This window comes from Salmo salar, chromosome 14 (assembly GCF_965601325.2).
Source record: "Salmo salar chromosome 14, fSalSal1, whole genome shotgun sequence".
NCBI classification, from domain to species: domain Eukaryota; kingdom Metazoa; phylum Chordata; class Actinopteri; order Salmoniformes; family Salmonidae; genus Salmo; species Salmo salar.
In genome coordinates this window covers 45,703,106-45,725,102 of record NC_138304.1, presented here as the reverse complement: position 1 = coordinate 45,725,102, position 21,997 = coordinate 45,703,106, and positions in this window count along the sequence as shown.

The window sequence follows — 21,997 nt, the reverse complement described above, 5'->3', positions numbered from 1 at the left end:
CACGCCATGTTCGATAAGATCTCAGATCATCAGTGGTTTACTAAGACACTGCATCTCAGTGCAAGAGCCGTCACTGCAGTACCTGGTTCGAATCCAGGCTGCATCACATCCGGCTGTGATTGGGAATCCCATATGACGGCACACAATTGGCCCAGCATCGTCCGAGGTAGGCCATCATTGTAAATAAGAATTTGTTTCTTAACTGTCTCGCCTAGTTAAATAAAGGTTAAATAAAAAATAAAAATATGTTTCTGTTATTATGGCTGTTTAATACGTTTTAATGTTGTACTCTCTTTGTGCACACGCTGTAGGGCTTGAGAACAATGCTGTGATAACATTATGGGATGTTGAACACAATTGTACACCATTTTTGGGGACCAGTTTTGGCCTGTAAGTGTTACTTTCAAAACTACTGTCTGAAATGATACAAAACCGTTGAAGTACCACTGTAAGATGATTGCACTAACTGTAAGTTGTTCTGGATAAGAGAGTCTGCTAAATTACTACAACGTAAATGTAAAATGCATTGAAGTTACACACACAGTGTGACAGTAAATATTGAAGAGCTGTTTACTCAGTACACACCGGAGGCAGTGTGGCGCATTGCTTTGTGGAGGAGGGGGAGGAGGAGGTGGGGGAGAAAGGAGGACTGGGAGGTGTTGTGAGTGGTGGGTGAGATCCCCAATGGCAGCATTCATTCATCATGTCATCTCATCTCTCGTTCTATCTCTCTACGTACCACTATCACTCTCTCTTTCTCTGTTGCCCCCCCCCCCCCCCTTCACTCTCTGAATTTGTGAATAGGCTACAATCTCAACAGTCATTCATGACACAACGTTTAGCATGATAGCTCCAGTAAATAGTGAATTAGTTTAATAAATTCCAAATATGTGAGGCTGTGTACTGGAATGTGTTTGGACTCACAGGACATGTTGGTCAGATATTATAAATTAATGAGGGACAGACAAACCAGCTCTCACTGGACGCTTTAATCCCAGATTATCTCTCTGAGTCCAATGCTGAAATAGGAAAAAAAAAGGCAAACGAAAGGTATTATTTGTCCAGTGATGGAGAGAATGGGGGAGGGAGGTGCTCTCATACATGCCTCTGGACATGCACGCACACATGTGAATTATCTATTATTCTTATTTATTTTATTAACCTATCCACCACACCCCCCCCCCCCCCATCTTCAAAGGATACATATCCTTTTTTGGTTTTGCAGCTTTTCTGATACATATACATACATTTTACATAATAATTATACCGTTTATTCAGAAAGAATTCAGACCCCTTTCCCTTTTTCCATGTTTTTTTTTGTTACGTTACAGCGGACAATTCCTTCGACCTCATGGCTTGGTTTTTGCTCTGACATGGACGGTCAACTGTGGGACCTTATATAGACAGGTGTGTGCCTTTCCAAAGCATGTCCAATCAATTAAATTGACCACAGGTGGACTCCAATTAAGTTGTAAAAACATCTCAAGGATGATCAATGGAAACAGGATGAACTTGAGCTCATAGCAAAGGGTCTGAATACTTATGTAAGTAAGGTATTTCTGTTAACATTTTTAATAAATTGGCAACATTTCTAAAAACCTGTTTTTGCTTTGTCATTATGGGGTATTGTGTGTATATTGATGAGGGAAAAAATGTATTTAATCCATTTTAGAATAAGGCTGTAACGTAACAAAATGTGGAAAAAGGGAAGGGGTCTGAATACTTTCTGATTGCACTGTATGTACAATTTTAACATTACATTGTAGACTAAGTTGTTGTTCGGGGTGATGAACCCTCTGCTCTTCTGAACCCCCTACTGTTCTGAACCTTCTTCTCTTCTGAACCCCTTACTGTTCTGAACCCTGTATTGTTCAGAACCCTGTATTGTTCTGAACCCCCTACTGTTCTGATCCCCATACTGTTCTGAACCCCCTACTGTTCTGAACCCCGTACTGTTCTGAACCCTGGACTGTTTGGCACCCCCTACAGTTCTGAACCACGTACGGTTCTGAACCCTCTTCTCTTCTGAACCCTGTACTGTTCTGAACGCCGTACTGTTCTGAACCCTGTACTGTTCTGAACCCTGTACTCTTCTGAACCCTGCACGTTTCGGTACCCTCTACTGTTCTGAACCCTGTCCTGTTCTGAACCCCCTACTGTTCTGAACCCCATACTGTTCTGAACCCCCTACTGTTCTGAACCCCGTACTGTTCTGAACCCTGGACTGTTTGGCACCCCCTACAGTTCTGAACCACGTACGGTTCTGAACCCTCTTCTCTTCTGAACCCTGTACTGTTCTGAACGCCGTACTGTTCTGAACCCTGTACTGTTCTGAACCCTGTACTCTTCTGAACCCTGCACGTTTCGGTACCCTCTACTGTTCTGAACCCTGTCCTGTTCTGCAGATGTAAAAGCACGGTAGCTAGGAAAAAAATCCCTAGAAACGCAGGAACCTACGAAGAAACCTAGAGAGGAACCAGGCTCTGAGGGTTGGCGAGTCCCCTTCTGGCTGTGCCGGGTGGAGATGACAAGAGTACATGGCCATTAAGGCCAGATCGTTCTTCAAGATGATTAAATGTTCATAGATGACCAGCAAGCTGAAGTTTATTTAGTGCCCTTTCCAGTTAGCCAGAGAGTAAAGCATTGCAGTAGTCTAATCACGAAGTGGCTAAAGCACGGATGAGCTTTTCTGAATAATTTGGGACAAAAAGTTCCAGATTTTTTTAATATTAAGAAACTGCTCTTTAAATATTTTTGATATGTTCATCAAAAGAGAGATCGGGGTCCAGTGAAACGTTGAGGTCCTTCACAGTTTTATTTGAGATGACTGTACAACCATCAGGATTCATTGTCAGAACCGACAACAGATCTTATTATTTCTTGGGACCTATAACTAGCATCTCTGTTTTCTCAGAGTTTTAAAGTAAAACAATTGCAGCCATCCATTTCCTTATGTCTGAAACACAGGATTCCAGGGTAGGCAATTTTGAGGCTTCGCCATGTTTCCTCGAAAGGTACAGCTGTGTATCATCTGGCAAGTTGACATTGTGTTTCCGAATGACGTCACCAAGAGGTAGCATATATAGTGAAAAAAATATTGGTCCTAGAACAGAACCTTGAGGAACACCGAAGATTACCATTGATTTGTCAGAGGACAAACCATCCACAGAGATAAACTGACATCTTTCCAATGGATAAGTAGCTCTTTCAGTAGTTTTGTTGGAGTAGGATCCAGTAGACAGCTAGAAGGTTTAGAGGCAATTACTATTTTTGTGAATGTTTAGAGAGATACAGGGTTAAAAAAACTTGAGTGTCTCCAATCATCCAAAGTCCTAGCAATTCTGTGCAGACTCAGGACAACTGAGTTTTGGAGAAATACGCATATTCAATAAGGAGTCCGTAATTTGTTTTCTGATGATCATGATTTTTTCGTAGAATAATCTTTTCATGAATTCATCACTGCTGAAGTGAAAGCCATCTTCGCTTGGGGAATGTTGCTTTGTAGTTAGCTTTGCGATAGTATCAACAAAGAAATTGGGATTGTTTTTATTCTCTTCAATCAGGTTGGAAAAGTAGGCTGATCGAGCAGTAGTGAGGGCCTTTCGACATTGCACAGTACCGTCTTTCCCAGCTCGTCAGAAGACTTCAAATTTGGTGGAGCGCCATTTCTGTTCTAATTTTCTGGATGCTTGCTTTAAGGCTTGGGCATTTTCTGTATATCACAGAGCTAGTTTCTTGAGACGTATTGTTTCTAGCGGTGTGACTGCATCTAGGGTATTACGCAAGGTTAAGTTTAGATTGTTGGTTAGGTCGTTAACTGATTTTTGTACTCCGACATCCTTGGGTAGGTGGAGGGAGTCTGTAAGGGCATATATGAATCTTTGGGTTGTGTGAGAATTCATAGCACGGCTTTTGATAATCCTTGGTTGGGGTCTAAGCAAATAATTTGTTGCGATTGCAAACGTAATAAGATGGTGGTCCGATAGTCTAGGATTATGAGGAAAAACATTTAGATCTACAATATCTATTCCAAGGGACAAAACTAGATCCAGAGTATGATTGTGACAATGCGTAGGTCCCAAGACATGTTGGACAAAAATCACTGAGTTGGTGATGGCCCCGAAAGCCCTTTGGAGTTGGTCTGTGGACTTTTCAATGTGAATATTGAAGTCACCAAAACAGTTAATATTATATGCCATGACTACGAGGTCCGATAGGAATTCAGGGAACTTAGAGAGGAACGTTGTATACAGCCCAGGAGGCCTGTAAACAGTAGCTATATAAAGTAAACTGCATAGATTTCATGACTAGAATCTCAAAAGACGAAAACGCTGTAATTCTTTTCTTCATAAATTGACATTTGCTGTCATAAATGTTTGCAACACCTCTGCCTTTGCGGGTGTTGTGGTCACTAGTGTAAGCATGAGGAGAGGCCTCATTTAACACAGTCATTTTATCAGGCTTAAGCCAGGTTTCAGTCAGGCCAATCACCTAAAGTTTATGCTCAGTGATTAGTTCATTGACTATGACTACCTAGGAAGTGAGGGATCTAACATTAAGTAGTCCTATTTTGAGATGTCAGGTATTATCACAATCTCTTTAAAAAATGACAGGGATGGCGGGAGGTCTTTATTCCAGTGAGATTGCTAAAACGAACACTGTCATGTTTAGCTTTGCCCAACCTAGGCCTGCACCCAATCTCATTGTGGAGCTAGAGGAGTTAGAGCCCTGTCTATGTTGATAGATAAGATGAAAGCACCCCTCCAGCTAGGATGGAGTCTGTCAATCCTTCTGAACCCCTTACTCATCTGAATCATCTGCTCTTCTGAACCCCCAACTCTTCTGAATCCCCTACTCATTTGAACCCCCTACTATTCTGAACCCCCTACTCTTCTGAACCCCCTACTCTTCTGAACTCCCTACTCTTCTGACGACTCTACTCTTCTGAACCCCCTACTCTTCTGAACCCCCTACTCTTCTAAACCCCCTACTCTTCTGAACCCCCTACTCTTCTGAACCCCCTACTCTTCTAAACCCCCTACTCTTCTGAACCCCCTACTCTTCTGAACCCCCTACTCTTCTGAACCCCCTACTCTTCTGAACCCCCTACTCTTCTGAACCCCCTACTCTTCTGACGACTCTACTCTTCTGAACCCCCTACTCATCTGATGACTCTGCTCTTCTGAACCCCCTACTCTTCTAAACCCCCTACTCTTCTGAAACCCCCTACTCTTCTAAACCCCCTACTCTTCTGATTCCCCTACTCTTCTAAACCCCCTACTCTTCTGATTCCCCTACTCTTCTAAACCCCCTACTCTTCTGAACCCCCTACTCTTCTGAACCCCCTACTCTTCTAAACCCCCTACTCTTCTGAACCCCCTACTCTTTTGAACCCCCTACTCTTCTGAACCCCCTACTCATCTGACGACTCTGCTCTTCTGAAACCCCTACTGTTCTGAATCCCCTACTATTCTGAATCCCCTACTCTTCTGAACCCCCTACTCTTCTGAACCCCCTACTCTTCTGACGACTCTGCTCTTCTAAACCCCCTACTCTTCTGAACCCCCTACTCTTCTGAACCCCCTACTCTTTTGAACCCCCTACTCTTCTGAACCCCCTACTCATCTGACGACTCTGCTCTTCTGAAACCCCTACTGTTCTGAATCCCCTACTATTCTGAATCCCCTACTCTTCTGAACCCCCTACTCTTCTGAACCCCCTACTCTTCTGACGACTCTACTCTTCTGAACCCCCTACTCTTCTGAATCCCCTACTCTTCTGAACCCCCTACTCTTCTGAACCCCCTACTCTTCTGACGCCTCTGCTCTTCTGAACTCTCTGCTATTTTCCCTTGAAAACCGTGGCTAATGTAACTGAGTGTACTATCCTGGCTAAATAAATCAAAATGACATTTTCTGAACCCTGTGCTCCTCTCATCCATCAGTCTTCTCTGTCAGTAAGAGTTGAATGAATCACCGCCGACCAGCCATTCAATCACAGCTTTGGCCTTCAGCTATCAGGTTCAGCGTTAGATGGTCTTTCTGACTGACTACACTTCAGACTTATTTCAGGGGCCAGTAAACTCACGGTCAGCTCAAGAGCACAACCAGCTAGAGTATATTGATTCTACTGAACGCCATAGATACTATTTCCATAGTAGATGGTCTTTCTGTATCTCTGCCTGACTTATTCTAGGGGACAATAAACCAGCTAGCACATTGGTTCCTTGGAAGTTGTGGGAACATATGTTATTTTCATTGACTGTGGGAATGAAGACATGCATTTCCTGACTGATAAAACGTATATATATATATATATATATATATATATATATATATATATATATATATATATATATATTATATTTTACGCATATAAAGCTGTTCATTTTAGTCTATTAAAACAGACCCCATTTCAAAGGAAACAAGCACTCCTTAAGATCAGGTGTGACCAATTAGTGGGCGCAGTCAACAGACCTAAATACACTTAACAAGATAGAGGCTAGAGAAAGTTTTGTTGATGCTGACAACGGAATGTATATGTTTTAAAATAACATTCTTAGAACACAGAACAAGTTTTCTTGTGGTTTTTATGGAAAGTTTTCTTAACGTTATGTAAACAATTTGAGAACATGACTTTAAACAGAACCACGAGGAAACCTATAGTAAACGTTATGTTGAAGTACTGAAATGTCCACAGAAGAATGTTGTTTCTTAGAGTTCTCTGAATAATTTGAGAGCATTGCCAATGTCAAACCAGTTGGAGAACGTTCCAGGAACATTACCAGAATTTTAATTAAACGTAACCATGTTTGAACTTTTAGGAAACATTATGTTAAAGTAATGAAATACCAAGAAAATATGTTCCTTTAATGTGCTGAGAAAGTTCCAAAGCCAAGCAACTATCCTGCACCATTCCCAGAAAGTTGTGGGAAGGTTGCTTACAAAATAACCATAGGACAACCACGCTCTCACCAAGCTCTTAGAAACATACGGTTCTCAGAACGTTATGTGCTAGCCGGGTAATACGCAGTGAACTCAACGACCAGTACTGCATAACTTCTCAGTATTTCCATAAATGTTTTGTTCACTGTCAGTATAGGAGTGGTACCAGCAATATGAAAACCAGCAGCTCCATAGTGGTTTCCCTTTCTCGGGTTGCAGAACTAATCACAATCACTGCTTCAACACCACAAAAACAACATTGTTCGATTTACATCTCTCTTTCGCAATTTTGCTCTCGCAAGCACAGGGTTCACTCTGCTGCCATATAGCAGACAGAGACAATACACAAGCTTCAAAGCCAGAACCGAAAGACTGAAACACAGCTTTTATCACCAGGCCATCAGACTGTTGAACAGCTTCTATCACCAGGCCATCAGACTGTTGAACAGCTTCTATCTCCAGGCCATCAGACTGTTGAACAGCTTCTATCTCCAGGCCATCAGACTGATAAACAGCTTCTATCACCAGGCCATCAGACTGTTGAACAGCTTCTATCTCCAGGCCACCAGACTGATAAACAGCTTCATGTCATCTCCTGCAGTAAGAGACAAAGATATCTCTCTCTCTCTCTCTCTCTCTCTCTCTCTCTCTCTCTCTCTCTCCACGCACGCGCGCACACACACACACCGTTTTGTATTGCTATTCTTGTGGGGACCATAGAATTGATTCCCATCCAAAATCCTATTTTCCCTAATCCCTAACCCTAAATCTAACCCTAACCCTTACCTTAACCCTTAACCCCTAACCCTTACCTTAACCCACTAGGCAGCAGGTAGCCTAGTGGTTAGAGCATTGGACTTGTAACCGCAAGATTGAATCCCTGAGCTGACAAGGTAAAAATCTGTTGTTCTGCCCCTGAACAAGGTAGTTAACCAACTGTTCCTAGGCCGTCATTGAAAATAAGAATTTGTTCTTAACTGACTTGCCTAGTTAAATAAAGGTTAAAAAAATAGGCCTAAAATAGCATTTGTCCTCATGAGGACCGGCAAAATGTCCCGATTTGCTACCCAAAAGGATAGTGTGTCACTCGCTCGCTCGCTCACACACACACACACACACACACACAATCAGCGCCACAATCCACAATCAGCACCTTTGTCCGAGTTACCGATAGACGGTGATCCAAGCCAGTTTAATGCACACCCACACCCACAACCGTGGTGGAGGGTAGAGGGATGAGGGGGGGAAGAGGAGGAGAGTAGAGGGGCAGAGACCCCTCTACCCTTCCCCCTTTCCTCCCCTCCTCCCCTCCACCCCGGTTAGGGTTAGGTTTAAAATCAGATTTTAAGAAGATAAATTGTAGAAATGAGAGGGGTTTATGTCTTTGTGGCTGTGGTAACTAGTGACGACCACTCCTCCCCTCGTGCCTTCCTCCTTTTCTCCCCTCACAGCATACCATTGCAACTAGATGACCTTAGTATGTCTCAGACAGAATGAGAATGATTGAACAGAGCTTTGGGAGACAGCTGTGGGATATGAGCGCTGTTAGTATGTTCTAATATCGTGTCTGTTTAGTTTAGTTAGCGTGAGTGAGGCCTTACACTGAGCAGAGTGCAGTACAGTATAGTGTGTGTGTGTGTGTGGTGTGTGTGTGTGTGTGTGTGTGTGTGTGTGTGTGTGTGTGTGTGTGTGTGTGTGTGTGTGTGTGTGTGTGTGTGTGTGTGTGTGTGTGTGTGTGTGTGTGTGTGTGTGTGTGTGTCATCCATTTCTGCAATCAGGGAATACTGAGCACACAGCTGTATGTAGGATTACCATTACTGTAATATCATGCATCCTCCGAAAGCTTGTTAAGATGTTAAGATAATAGGACATGCCGTTTTCCCCTCATGGGGCTAAATGCTCCTAAGTTATTTTATTCCTAGAATGTATTTAAGGGGCAATCTGCAGTTCAAACAACAACAAAGCGCACACCCGGCCAATGTTTTGGTAAACAGCTGAGGGATGGGGCTGGAGAAATGTTACCACTCTCAAATCATAGACAGAGATATGGATACAACGACTGCTCATCCATGAGATCAGCATTACGTTTAAACCATGTTTTGAGTCTATACAGTTTTTCCTTTATGATTACATTGCTACAAACAATGGTGTGAAAAAAGTTTATATTTGGGTTCTGATGCTGTATAAGAGTTAAACTAAGCTTATGAGATACTTACAGTATGAGTTATTTTCTTCAAGAATCAATGGGTATATATTATTAATTTAAAAGTCAAAATATGAACGTACCAATCACAGAGTACCCCTTTAATGAAAATGAAATAACATAGACAATCACTGTGATGGGTGATGAGATGTTACAGCCCTGGATTTGAGCAGGAGATATCAAATAAAATGAAATGTTATTTGTCACATGCTTCGTAAACAACAGGTGTAGACTGACAACGAAATGCGTACAGGCTCTTCCCAACAATGAAGAGAATTTTCTTTGAGAAATAATATAAAAAGTAATAGCACATAATAATAAAAGTAATAATAAATACATAATGAGTAACTATAACTTGGCTGTAGACACGGGGTAAACTGTACCGATTCAATGTGAAGGGGTACGAGGTAACTGAGGTAGATATGTACATATAACTAGGAATTAAGTGACTAGGCAACAGGATGGATAATAAACAGTAGCAACATCACATATGTTGAGTCAATAACAGTTAGTGCAAAAAGGGTCAATGCAGATAGTCCAGGTAGCTATTTAGTTAACTATTTAACTAACTATTTAGAAGAGTTTTGGCTTGGGGGTAGAAGCTGTTCAGGGTCCATTCTTAGGGCCTTCCTCTGACACCGCCTGGTCCTGGATGGCAGGGAGTTTGTACGCACTACCCTCCAGTTGCCATAACGAGCAGTGATGCAGCCAGTCAAGATGCTCTCGACGGTGCAGCTGCAGAACCTCAGGGCCCATGCCAAGTCTTTTCAGCCTCCTGAGTGGGTGAAGGCATTGTTATGCTCTCTTCATGACTGTGTTGGTGTGTGTGGACCATGTTAGGTCCTTAGGGATGTGGACACCGAGGAACTTGAAGCTCTCGACCCTCTCCACTACAGCCCTGTAAACGTGAATGGGGGTGTGCTCGGCCCTCCGCTTCCTGTAGTCCACAATCAGCGCCTTTGTCCGAGTTACCCCCCCCCCCCCCCCCCCCCCACAAGGAAGTATGAGAAGCCAGAGGGGGGCTTTTAGAAGACTGAGATACTATTACAGTTTTTCTCAATTGCTAAAACACTGAAACCCATTGGCTGAACAAAGTTCTCAGTTGCCTGGACTCGTTTAGCTAATTATGCAGTCTGTTGTCAATACCTTAAACCATTTCACATGGTAAAACACAATTTGCAGATCTCACTTAGACTTTTCAGCAAAACTCTAAACACATTCTCTTCTCAAAACACATTCTGCACTCTAATGCACATGTCATCCATACTGGTAAACACAAGCGGCAACAATCAAATACAAATAGAGAACACATGTCATTGATTGAACACAACCACTCAAAATGGATTTAACCTGTTTCAAATGATGCGACACAACCAATATAAGCCAGTTCAGAGAGCAAACAGGTTGTTGAAGGTGGGAAGGAGAAAGTCTGAGAATGGATAGAAGAAACGATGTGAGAGGACGAGGACGAGTGCGTATGTGAGGTGGGCGACGAGGAGGAAGAGGAGGAGGAGGGCAAGAAAGAGGAAGAGGAGGACGAAGAGGAAGACAAAGAGTGGAAATATCTGATGAAATTCGAGCAACAGTTATAGACCATGTTCTTGTCCATGGACTGACAATGAGGGAAGCAGGACTTAGAGTGCAACCCAATTTGAGCCGATTTTCTGTGTCCACCATAGTAAGGACATTCAGAGAAGAGAAAAGGTACAGTATACTACTGTATTTTTGTAATTGCAAATTTACTGTACTACACTATATGCAGCTGTTTCAATAGACATTTGTAAAGTTAATCACTGTATGTATTGTACTGCATGAATATGTTTTGTAACTGCACAACTACTTTTTGTAGAATTGCAAGGCTGCCACATGCAGGTGGAAGGACAGCTATATTCACTCGGGAGCAAGAGGCCGTTATAGTTGGCATGGTCCTTCAAGATAATGCAATACGACTCAGAGAAATCCTGGAATGAGTGATACAAGACAACACACACTTCCAGGGAATCGACAGTGTGAGCATTTCCACAATTGACCGTGTCCTCCATCGTAACAGGATGCGAATGAAACAAGTATACAGAGTACCTTTTGAGCGCAACTCACCAAGGGTGAAAGAACTGCAAGCTCAGTATGTGCAAGTAAGTGTACATTCAGAAACATTTACTGTAATCCAGATTGTCTACAGTACTAACACATACTATGTGAATGACATTACTCTTCAGTACATACAATGTATGTGAATCAGAAGTGCATACAGTAGGCCTAATTGTACTCTACAGTATAGCACTGTCTCTGTACGACTTACAAAATCCTACATACAGTATATTGTATTTCTACACAAACAATATTTGACTTGGAATCCTTGGACAGACCCCATGAGTTCATCTTTGTCGATGAAGCAGGCTTCAATCTAACAAAGAGGAGAAGGAGAGGCCGAAACATGATTGGACAGCGGGCCATTGTTGAAGTCCCTGGTCAACGAGGTGGCAATGTCACAATCTGTGCTGCTATCAGCAACCATGGTTTTCTACATCACCATGTTACACTCGGGCCATATAACACCCAGCACCTTCTAAGATTTATTGCCAATCTAAGAGATATTTTATTTGAGCAGCAGGTTCAAGAGCAGCAGGGTCAAGAGCTAAATGAGAATCCCATTCCCACCTATGTGATAGTGTGGGACAATGTCAGTTTCCACCAAGCTGCTCAGGTAAGGGAATGGTTTAACATCAATGGGCAGTTTATGAACTTATACCTCCCTCCATACTCGCCTTTCCTGAATCCGATTGAGGAGTTTTTCTCCTCTTGGAGATGGAAAGTGTATGATAGACAACCCTACACCAGAGTAAATCTGCTGCAAGCCATGGATTTAGCCTGTGGTGATATAGGTGAGGAATCATGTCAGGGCTGGATACGGCACACAAGAGGCTTCTTCCCCCGTTGCCTCAGGAGGGACAATATTGCTTGTGATGTCGACTAAGTGCTCTGGCCTGACCCAGCCCAAAGACAAGAAGAAGCACATTGATCACATGTTTACTCCTTTGATTTTTGTCCCTTTTAGTATTGTAGGCTGTATACTGTACAATGGACAAATTGTATGGCCCTGAACATTGTGCTTTCCATTTATTAACAGTACTGACTGCTCAATAGATTTTGACTGGTTGCAGGTTCATATCAACAAAGAACAAGAATTACAGTATCACAGAGACAAAGGCCAAGTTTGTGAGATGCAGGGTATAGTACTGTAAAAATAGAGGTACAGGGAGGAGGAAGAACAAAAAACAAAATTGCAAAAAGCAAAGAACAGTAGTAATTTCTGATCAATTTTGAGCTACTATGATAGAACATGTTTTCGTTCATCAAAAGACAATGAAGGAAAAATATGAATATTTTTTTAGATTAAAAATGTACTTCTCCCTGAGAATTGTATGTTTTGAACAATGTGTTTTCTATTTTTCGGTGTATTGTTTACTGACTGCTTGAGAGTGTATATCATTTTGATCACTTTGTTTATGATTTGAGAGCAGTGTTTGATTTTGAACATTTTGAACACACACAAACTGTTTTGAGGCGAATGTTTCATTTTGCGAGAGGAGTCAGAGGTTATGTAAATAGTGCTTGAAGATGACGTTTTGTGTTTAATGTTTTCAGGAAATGGAGCAAGGTTTCAGAAATTGTGTTTTAGCAATTGAGAAAAACTGTAAGTGAAATGTTGAAATTCCAAACATGACAGGCAGATCACAGCAAAATCACAGTCTACTTGAACAGAGCAATACTCAATCATGAGGAATCAAAGCCAGAGGAACTGAATACTATTAAGAAATGCTATAGATGTAAAGAAAGTAGTGTGGAAACCTACCCAAAAAACAATTAGGCAACAACAAATTTAGACAACTTCCGGGACAAAATGTTTCACTGTAATAGTGATGGTGTAAACTTAGCAGTAGTAAACCTAAACAATGTATTTGACCTCTCAGCTTCCATATCAAATCAAAAAATTGCAAACAGAAAACCGAAGAAAATGAACAACAATGACACATGGTTTGATGAAGAATGCAAAAACCTAAGAATTAAATTGAGAAACCTATTCAACCAAAACATTGAGAACCAGAAAACCTGAGCCTATGCCTTCACTATGGTGAATCACTAAAACAATACAGAAATACTAGGGAAAAGAAGGAACAGCACGTCAGAAATAAGCTCAATGTAATTGAAGAATCCATAGACTCTAAACATTTCTGGGAAAATTGAAAAACACTAAACAAACAACAACACGCTATCTATCCAAAATGGAAAAAGTGATCTATCTAAAACAGAGATGTATGGATAAACCACTTCTCTAATCTTTTTGGCCCTACAACAAAGTACAAACAGCAACAAAAATCTTAGAATCAACTATTAAAGACTACCAGAACCCACTGGATTCTCCAATTACATTGAATGAACTACAGGACAAAATACAAACCCTCCAACCCAAAAAGGCCTGTGGGGTTGATGGTATCCTCAATGAAATTATAAAATATACAGACCATAAATTCCAATTTAACATCATCCTCAGCTCTGGCATCTTCTCCAATATTTGGAACCAAGGACTGATCACCCCAATCCACAAAGTGGAGACAAATTTGACCCCAAAAGCTACTGTGGGATATAAGTCAACAGCAACCTTGGGAAAATCTTCTGCATTATCATTAACAGCAGACTAGTTCATTTCCTCAGGGAAAACAATGTATTGAGCAAATGTCAAATTTGCTTTTTTTTACCAAATTACCATATGACAGACCATGTATTCACCCTGCACACCCTACTTGACAAACAAACACATCAAAACAAAGGCAAAGTCTTCTCATGCTTTGTTTATTTCAAAAAAGCTTTTGACTCAATTTGGCATGAGGGTCTGCTGTACAAATTGATGGAAATTGGTGTTGGGGGAAAAAAATACAACATTATAAAATCCATGTACGCAAACAACAAGTGTGCGGTTAAAATTGGCAAAAATCACACACATTTATTTCCACAGGGCCGTGGGGTGAGACAGGGATGCTGCTTAAGCCCCACCCTCTTCAACATATATATCAATGAATTGACGAAGGCACTAGAACAGTCTGCAGCACCTGGCCTCACCCTACCAGAATCTGAAGTCAAATGTCTACTGTTTGCTGATGATCAGGTGCTTCTGTCACCAACCAAGGAGGGCCTACAGCAGAACCTAGATCTTCTGCACAGGTTCTGTCAGACCTGGGCCCTGACAGTAAATCTCAGTAAGACAAAAATAATGGTGTTCCAAAAAAGGTCACGTTGCCAACACCACAAATACAAATTCCATCTAGACACCATTGCCCTAGAGCACACAAAAAACTATACATGCCTTGGCCTAAACTTCAGCACTACAGGTAACTTACACAAAGCTGTGAATGAGCTGAGAGACAAGGCATGAAGGGCCTTCTATGCAATCAAAAGGAACATAAAATTCAACATACCAATTATGATCTGGCTAAAAATGAATCAGTTATAGAACCCATTGTCCTTTATGGTTGTGAGGTCTGAGGTCCGCTCACCAACCAAGAATTCACAAAATGGGACAAACACAGAAATATCCTCTGTGTACAATGTAAAACACCAAATAATGAATGCAGAGCAGAAGAAGGCTGATACCCGCTGATTATCAAAATCCAGAAAAGACCCAGTAAATTCTACAACCACCTAAAAGGAAGCGATTCCCAAACCTTCCATAACGAAGTCATCACCTACAGAGAGATGAACCTGGAGAAGAGTCCCCTAAGCAAGCTGGTCCTGGGGCTCTGTTCACAAACACAAACAGACCCCACAGAGCCCCAGAACAGCAACACAATTAGACCCAACCAAATCATGAGAAAACAAAAAGATAATTACTTAACACATTGGAAAGAATGAACAAAAAAACGGAGCAAACTAGAATGCTATTTGGCCCTTAACAGAGAGTACACAGTGGCAGAATACCTGACCACTGTGAATGACCAAAACTTAAGGAAAGCTTTGACTATGTACAGACTCAGTGAGCATAGCCTTGCTATTGAGAAAGGCTGCCGTAGGCAGACCTAGCTCTCAAGAGAAGACAGGCTATGTGCACACTGCCCACAAAATGAGATGGAAACTGAGCTGCATTTGTGACCTGTTGCCACAAGAAAAGGGCAAGTGAAGAACAAACACCATTAAAAATACAACCCATATTTATGTTTATTTATTTTCCATTTTATACTTGAACTATTTGCACATCGTTACGCCGCTGTATATAGACATACTATGACATTTGAAATGTCTTTATTCTTTTGGAACTTCTGTGAGTGTAATGTTTACTGTTAATTTGTATTGTTTATTTCACTTTTGTTAATTATCTACTTCACTTGCTTTGGCAATGTTAACATATGTTTCCCATGCCAATAAAGTCCTTCAATTGAATTGAATTGAAATTGAATTGACAGAGACAGACATAGAGACAGATGGAGATGGAAGGATGGAGAGATAGACAGAGAGAGACATAGACAGAGAGAGACATAGAGAGAGAGAGAGCGAGACAGACAGACAGACAGACAGACAGACAGACAGACAGACAGACAGACAGACAGACAGACAGACAGACAGACAGACAGACAGACAGACAGACAGACAGACAGACAGACAGACAGACAGACAGAGATGGAAAGAGGGAGAGATCGAGAGACAGAGAGAGAAAGGGAAGAAACCCTAAATGTTCAGTCCTCATCATCTTCCCTGTACATTTTACATTTGAATCCACAGGACAGGGTTTTCGATCACATGTTTTCCGGTAGAAGGCTTTCACGTGCACTTGGCCAATCCACTGTAATACAATGACATTTTGACTCTCATCACACGTGGTTCCCTTGTAGTGTTACTACCTCTTCTCCTTTCATCTCAGCTGGAGGGGACGGAAATGAATTCCAGGTTTGCTGCTGGTTGATTAATTTCAATGAATCAGTATAACGAGTCAGGAGATGGAAGACAGCTGAGTGTCTGAGAAAGGAGATTGCATTCGATGAGAATGTAATTACGACAGATGGAGTTTTAAAAAAAGTCTTAGAAACATGATGTAAATAAAGATGTCTATCAAATCAAATCAAATTTATTGATATAGCCCTACTTACATCAGCTGATATCACAAAGTGCTGTACAGAAACCCAGCCTAAAACCCCAAACAGCAAGCAATGCAGGTGTAGAAGCACGGTGGCTAGGAAAAACTCCCTAGAAAGGCCAAAACCTAGGAAGAAACCTAGAGAGGAACCAGGCTATGAGGGGTGGCCAGTCCTCTTCTGGCTGTGCCGGGTGGAGATTATAACAGCACATGGCCTAGATGTTCAAATGTTCATAAATGACCAGCATTGTCAAATAATAATAATCATAGTAGTTTTCGAGGGTGCAACAAGTCAGTAACACAAGAGTAAGTGTCAGTTGGCTTTTTCATAGCCGATCTTTGAGAGTATCTCTACCGCTCCTGCTGTCTCTAGAGAGTTGAAAACAGCAGGTCTGGGACAGGTAGCACGTCCGGTGAATAGGTCAGGGTTCCAGCTGAAGAATAATGTGAATAATAATCTTCAGTAATGTATCACTGAAGAGTAATGTGACGAGGAGACAGACTTATGGCAGGACCAAGCAGAATTAGAATAATGTTTGACATGACAGAGAGCTGTGACTGGAATAATGTGTCCGACCCATTACAGTGCAATTCAAATGGATGTCTCTGTTATAGCCTGAATTCAAAATGGATGTGTGTCATTTGTGACGCAGCCCTAGTCTGCTCTGCTATTAGTCGGCATGGTAACAGGTGTGTGCGGTCGTCGTGGTAACAGCAGCATATGTGTGTGTGCCTGTTAAGGTTATGTGGGACTAGGATTGGAAAGTATCTCACAGGAATCTCACCCTCTCTGAACTCACACACACGCTGCAGCAGAGAACTGGGAATGGAGGGCTGTGTGTGTGTCTGTGTGTGTGTGTGTGTGTGTGTGTGTGTGTGTGTGTGTGTGTGTGTGTGTGTGTGTGTGTGTGTGTGTGTGTGTGTGTGTGTGTGTGTGTGTGTTTGTGTGTCAGATACAGTGCCTTGCAAAAGTATTCACCCACTTGTTTTTCCTATTTTGTTGCATTACAACCTGCAAATTAAATTGATTTTTATTTGGATTTCATGTAATGGACATACAGTCCAAATTGGTGATGTGAAATGAAAAAAATAACATGTTAAAAAAAAATTAAAAACAGAAAAGTGGTTGCATATGTATTCACCCTCTTTGCTATAAAGCCCCTAAATAAGATCTGGTGCAATCAATTACCTTCAGAAGTCACATAATTATTTAAATAAAGTCCACCTGTGTGCAATCTAAGTGTCACATGATCTGTCACATGATCTGTCACATGATCTCACTATACATACACCTGTTCTGAAAGGCCAAAGAGTCTGCAACACCACTAAGCAAAGGGCACCACCAAGCAAGCGGCACCTTGAAGACCATGGAGCTCTCCAAACAGGTCAGGGACAAAGTTGTGGTGAAGTACAGATCAGGGTAGGGTTATAAAAAAATATCTGAAACTTTGAACATCCCACGGAACACCATTAAATCCATTATTAAAAAATGGAAAGAATATGGCACCACAACAAACCTGCCAAGAGAGGGCCACTCACCAAACTTACAGACCAGGCAAGAAGGGCAATAATCAGAGGCAACAAAGAGACCAAAGATAACCCTGAAGGAGCTGCAAAGCGGTCCATAGGACCACTTTAAGCCGTACGCTCCACATAGCTGGGCTTTACGGAAGAGTGGGCAGAAAAAAAGCCATTGCTTAAAGAAGAAAATAAGCAAACACGTTTAGTGTTCGCCAAAACTCAAGTGGGAGACTCCCCAAACATATGGAAGAAGGTACTCTGGTCAGATGAGACTGAAATTGAGCTTTTTGGCTATCAAGGAAAGCGCTGTGTCTGGCGCAAACCCAACACCTCTCATCACCCCGACAATTCCATCCCCACAATGAAGCATGGTGGTGGCAGCATCATGCTGTGGGGATGTTTTTCATTGGCAGGGACTGGGAAACTGGTCAGAATTGAAGGAATGATGGATGGCGCTAAATACAGGGTAATTCGTGAAGGAAACCTGTTTCAGTCTTCCAGTGATTTGAGTCTGGGACGGAGTTTCACCTTCCAGCAGGACAATGACCCTAAGCATACTGCTAAAGCAACACTCGAGCGGTTTAAGGGGAAACATTTAAATGTCTTTAAATGGCCTAGTCAAAGTCCAGACCTCAATCCAATTGAGAATCTGTGGTATGACTTAAAGATTGCTGTACACCAGCGGAACCCATCCAACTTGAAGGAGCTGGAGCAGTTTTGCCTTGAAAAATGGGCAAAAATCCCAGTGGCTAGATGTGCCAAGCATATAGAGACATACCCCAAGAGACTTGCAGCTGAATTCCTGTAAAAGGTGGCTCCTCAAAGTATTGACTTTGGGGGGGTGAATAGTTATGCATGCTCAAGTTTTCAGTTTTTTTGTCTTATTTATCGTTTGTTTCACAATTAAAAATATTTAGCATCTTCAAAGTGGTAGGCATGTTGTGTAAATCAAATGATACAACCCCCCCCAAAAAATATATTTTAATTCCAGGTTGTAAGGCAACAAAATAGGAAAAATGCCAAGGGGGTGAATACTTTTCCAAGCCACTGTACATGTAGTTCTAACTTTTAAGATGTCCCCCCCCCCCCCTCTCTCTCTCTCTCTCTCTCTCTCTCTCTCTCTCTCGCTCTCTCTCAATTCAATTTAACCTGTCTGGGATAGGGGGCAGTATTTTCACAGCCGGATGAAAAGATTTACCCGATTTAAACTAGTTACTACTCTTGCCCAGAAACGAGAATATGCATATTATTAGTAGATTTGGATAGAAAACACTCTGACGTTTCTAAAACTGTTTGAATGGTGTCTGTGAGTATAACAGAACTCATATGGCAGGCAAAAACCTGAGAAAATACCAAGCAGTAAGTGGCCTGTCTGAGAATTTGTAGTTCTTCTTTTGATTCTCTATCGAAACTACAGTATCTGTAGTATCTAGCACTTTCTAAGGCTTCCATTGGCTCTCTAAAGCCTTCAGAAAGCGGATTGAGGCGTCTTCTGTCTCTGGGCAGAGTATAGTAGCTCAGTTTGTCAGTGGTCTGCCTGGTGACAAAGAGATTGGATATGCGCGTTCACGTGAGCACGCTGTTTTTTCTTTTCCTCTTTGAATGAATACACTATTGTCCAGTTGGAATATTATCGCTATTTTATGAGAAAAATACCATAAAAATAGATTTTAAACAGCGTTTGACATGCTTCTAAGTACGGTAATGGAACATTTTGAATTTTTTTGTCTCGAAATGCGCTCGCGCGTTACCCTTTGGATAGTGACCTGAACGCACGAACAAAACGGAGATATTTGGACATAACTATGGATTATTTGGAACAAAAACAACATTTATTGTGGAAGTAGCAGTCCTGGGAGTGCATTCTGACGAAGATCAGCAAAGGTAATACCATTTTTCTAATAGTAATTCTGAGTTTAGTGTGCCCCGAACTTGGCGGGTGTCAAAATAGCTAGCCGTGATGGCTGAGCTATGTACTCAGAATATTGCAAAATGTGCTTTCACCGAAAAGTTATTTTAAAATCTGACATAGCGATTGCATAAAGGAGTTCTGTATCTATAATTCTTAAAATAATTGTTATGTATTTTGTCAACGTTTATGATGAGTAATTTAGTAAATTCACCGGAAGTTTTGGGTGGGAATGCATGTTCTGAACATCACATGCCAATGTAAAAAGCTGTTTTTGGATATAAATATGAACTTGATAGAACAAAACATGCATGTATTGTATAACATAATGTCCTAGTGTAACAGTGTAGGTTCCGTCCCTCTCTTCGCCCCAACCTGGGCTCAAACCAGGGACCCTTGCACACATCAACAACTGACACCCACGAAGCATCGTTACCCATCGCGCCACAAAAGCTGCGGCCCTTGCAACGCAAGGGGAAACCCTACTTCAAGTCTCAGAGCGAGTGACGTCACTGATTGAAACGCTATTAGCGCGCACCACCGCTAACTAACTAGCCATTTCAAATCGGTTACACTCAACCCCCTTTTGACCTCCTCCTTTTCCGCAGCAACCAATGATCCGGGTCAACAGCATCAATGTAACAGTGTAGGTTCCGTCCCTCTCTTCGCCCCAACCCGGGCTCGAACCAGGGACCCTTGCACACATCAACAACTGACACCCACGAAGCATCGTTACCCATCGCGCCACAAAAGCTGCGACCCTTGCAACGCAAGGGGAAACCCTACTTCAAGTCTCAGAGCGAGTGACGTCACTGATTGAAATGCTATTAGCGCGCACCACTGCTAACTAACTAGCCATTTCACATCGGTTACACTAGGAGTGTCATCTGATGAAGATCATCAAAGGTTAGTGCTTCATTTAGCTGTGTTTTGGGTTTTTGTGACATATATGCTTGCTTGGAAAATGGCTGTGTGATTATTTTTGTCTATGTACTCTCCTAACATAATCTAATGTTTTGCTTTCGCTGTAAAGCCTTTTTGAAATCGGACAATGTGGTTAGATTAACGAGAGTCTTATCTTTAAAATTGTGTAAAATAGTCGTATGTTTGAAAAATTGAAATTATAGCATTTTTGAGGTTTTTGTATTTCGTGCCATGCGATCCCATTGGCTGTTGGCTAGGGGTTCCGCTGGCGGAACGGGGTTCCGCTAGCGGAACGCCTAGATGTAAGAGGGGCTTTATTGGCATGGGAAACATATGTTAACTTTTCCAAAGCAAGTGAAGTAGATAATAAACAGAAGTGAAATAACAATAACAATAAAAATTAACAGTATATTATGTCTATATACAGTGGTGTAACGATGTGCAAATAGTTAAAGTCTCAAAGGGACAATAAATAAACAAAATATGGGTTGTATTTACAGTGGTGTTTGTTCGTCACTGGTTGCCCTTTTCTTGTGGCAACAGGTCACAAATCTTGCTGCTGTAGATATGGGAGTTGGGAGTTTATCAAAATTGGGTTTGTTTTCAAATTCTTTGTGGATCTGTGTAATCTGAGGGAAATAAGCGTCTCTAATACGGTCATACATTTGGCAGGAGGTTAGGAAGTGCATCTCTGTTTCCACCTCATTTTGTGGCCTGTCTCAATAGCAAGGCTATGCTCACTGAGTCTGTACATAGTCAAAGTTTTCCTTAAGTTTGTGTCAGTCACAGTGGTCAGGTATTCTGCTGTGTACTGTGTACTCTCTCTCTCTTTCTCTCTTTCTCTTTCTCTCGTTCTCTCTCTCTCTCTCTCTCTCTCTCTCTCTGTCTCTCTCTCTCTCTCTCAGTCCAATTCAATTAAATTTGCTTTATTGGCGTGATGTGACAATGTACATACCGCCAAAGTTTACTTTCTTACTTTCTCTCTATATAGCCTTCTCCCTCACTCTATCCCTCTGTCTCATATTCAAATTCAAATTCAAGCTGCTTTATTGGCATGAAAAACATTGTGTCAATATTGCCAAAGCAACAATGTATACAATATATGGTCCCGTGTGGCTCAGTTGGTAGAGCATGGTGTTTACAACGCCAGGGTTGTGGGTTTGTTTCCCACAGGGGACCAGTATGAAAAAAAAAAATGTATGAAATGTATGCATTCACTACTGTAAGTCGCTCTGGATAAGAGCGTCTGCTAAATGACTAAAATGTAAAAATGTAAAATGATATACATTGTAATAAAATTATAACAAATAATAATATAAAATGCTAGTAAATAATAATACCAGAAAATTAAATAAAAAATGGTAACAGTCAAT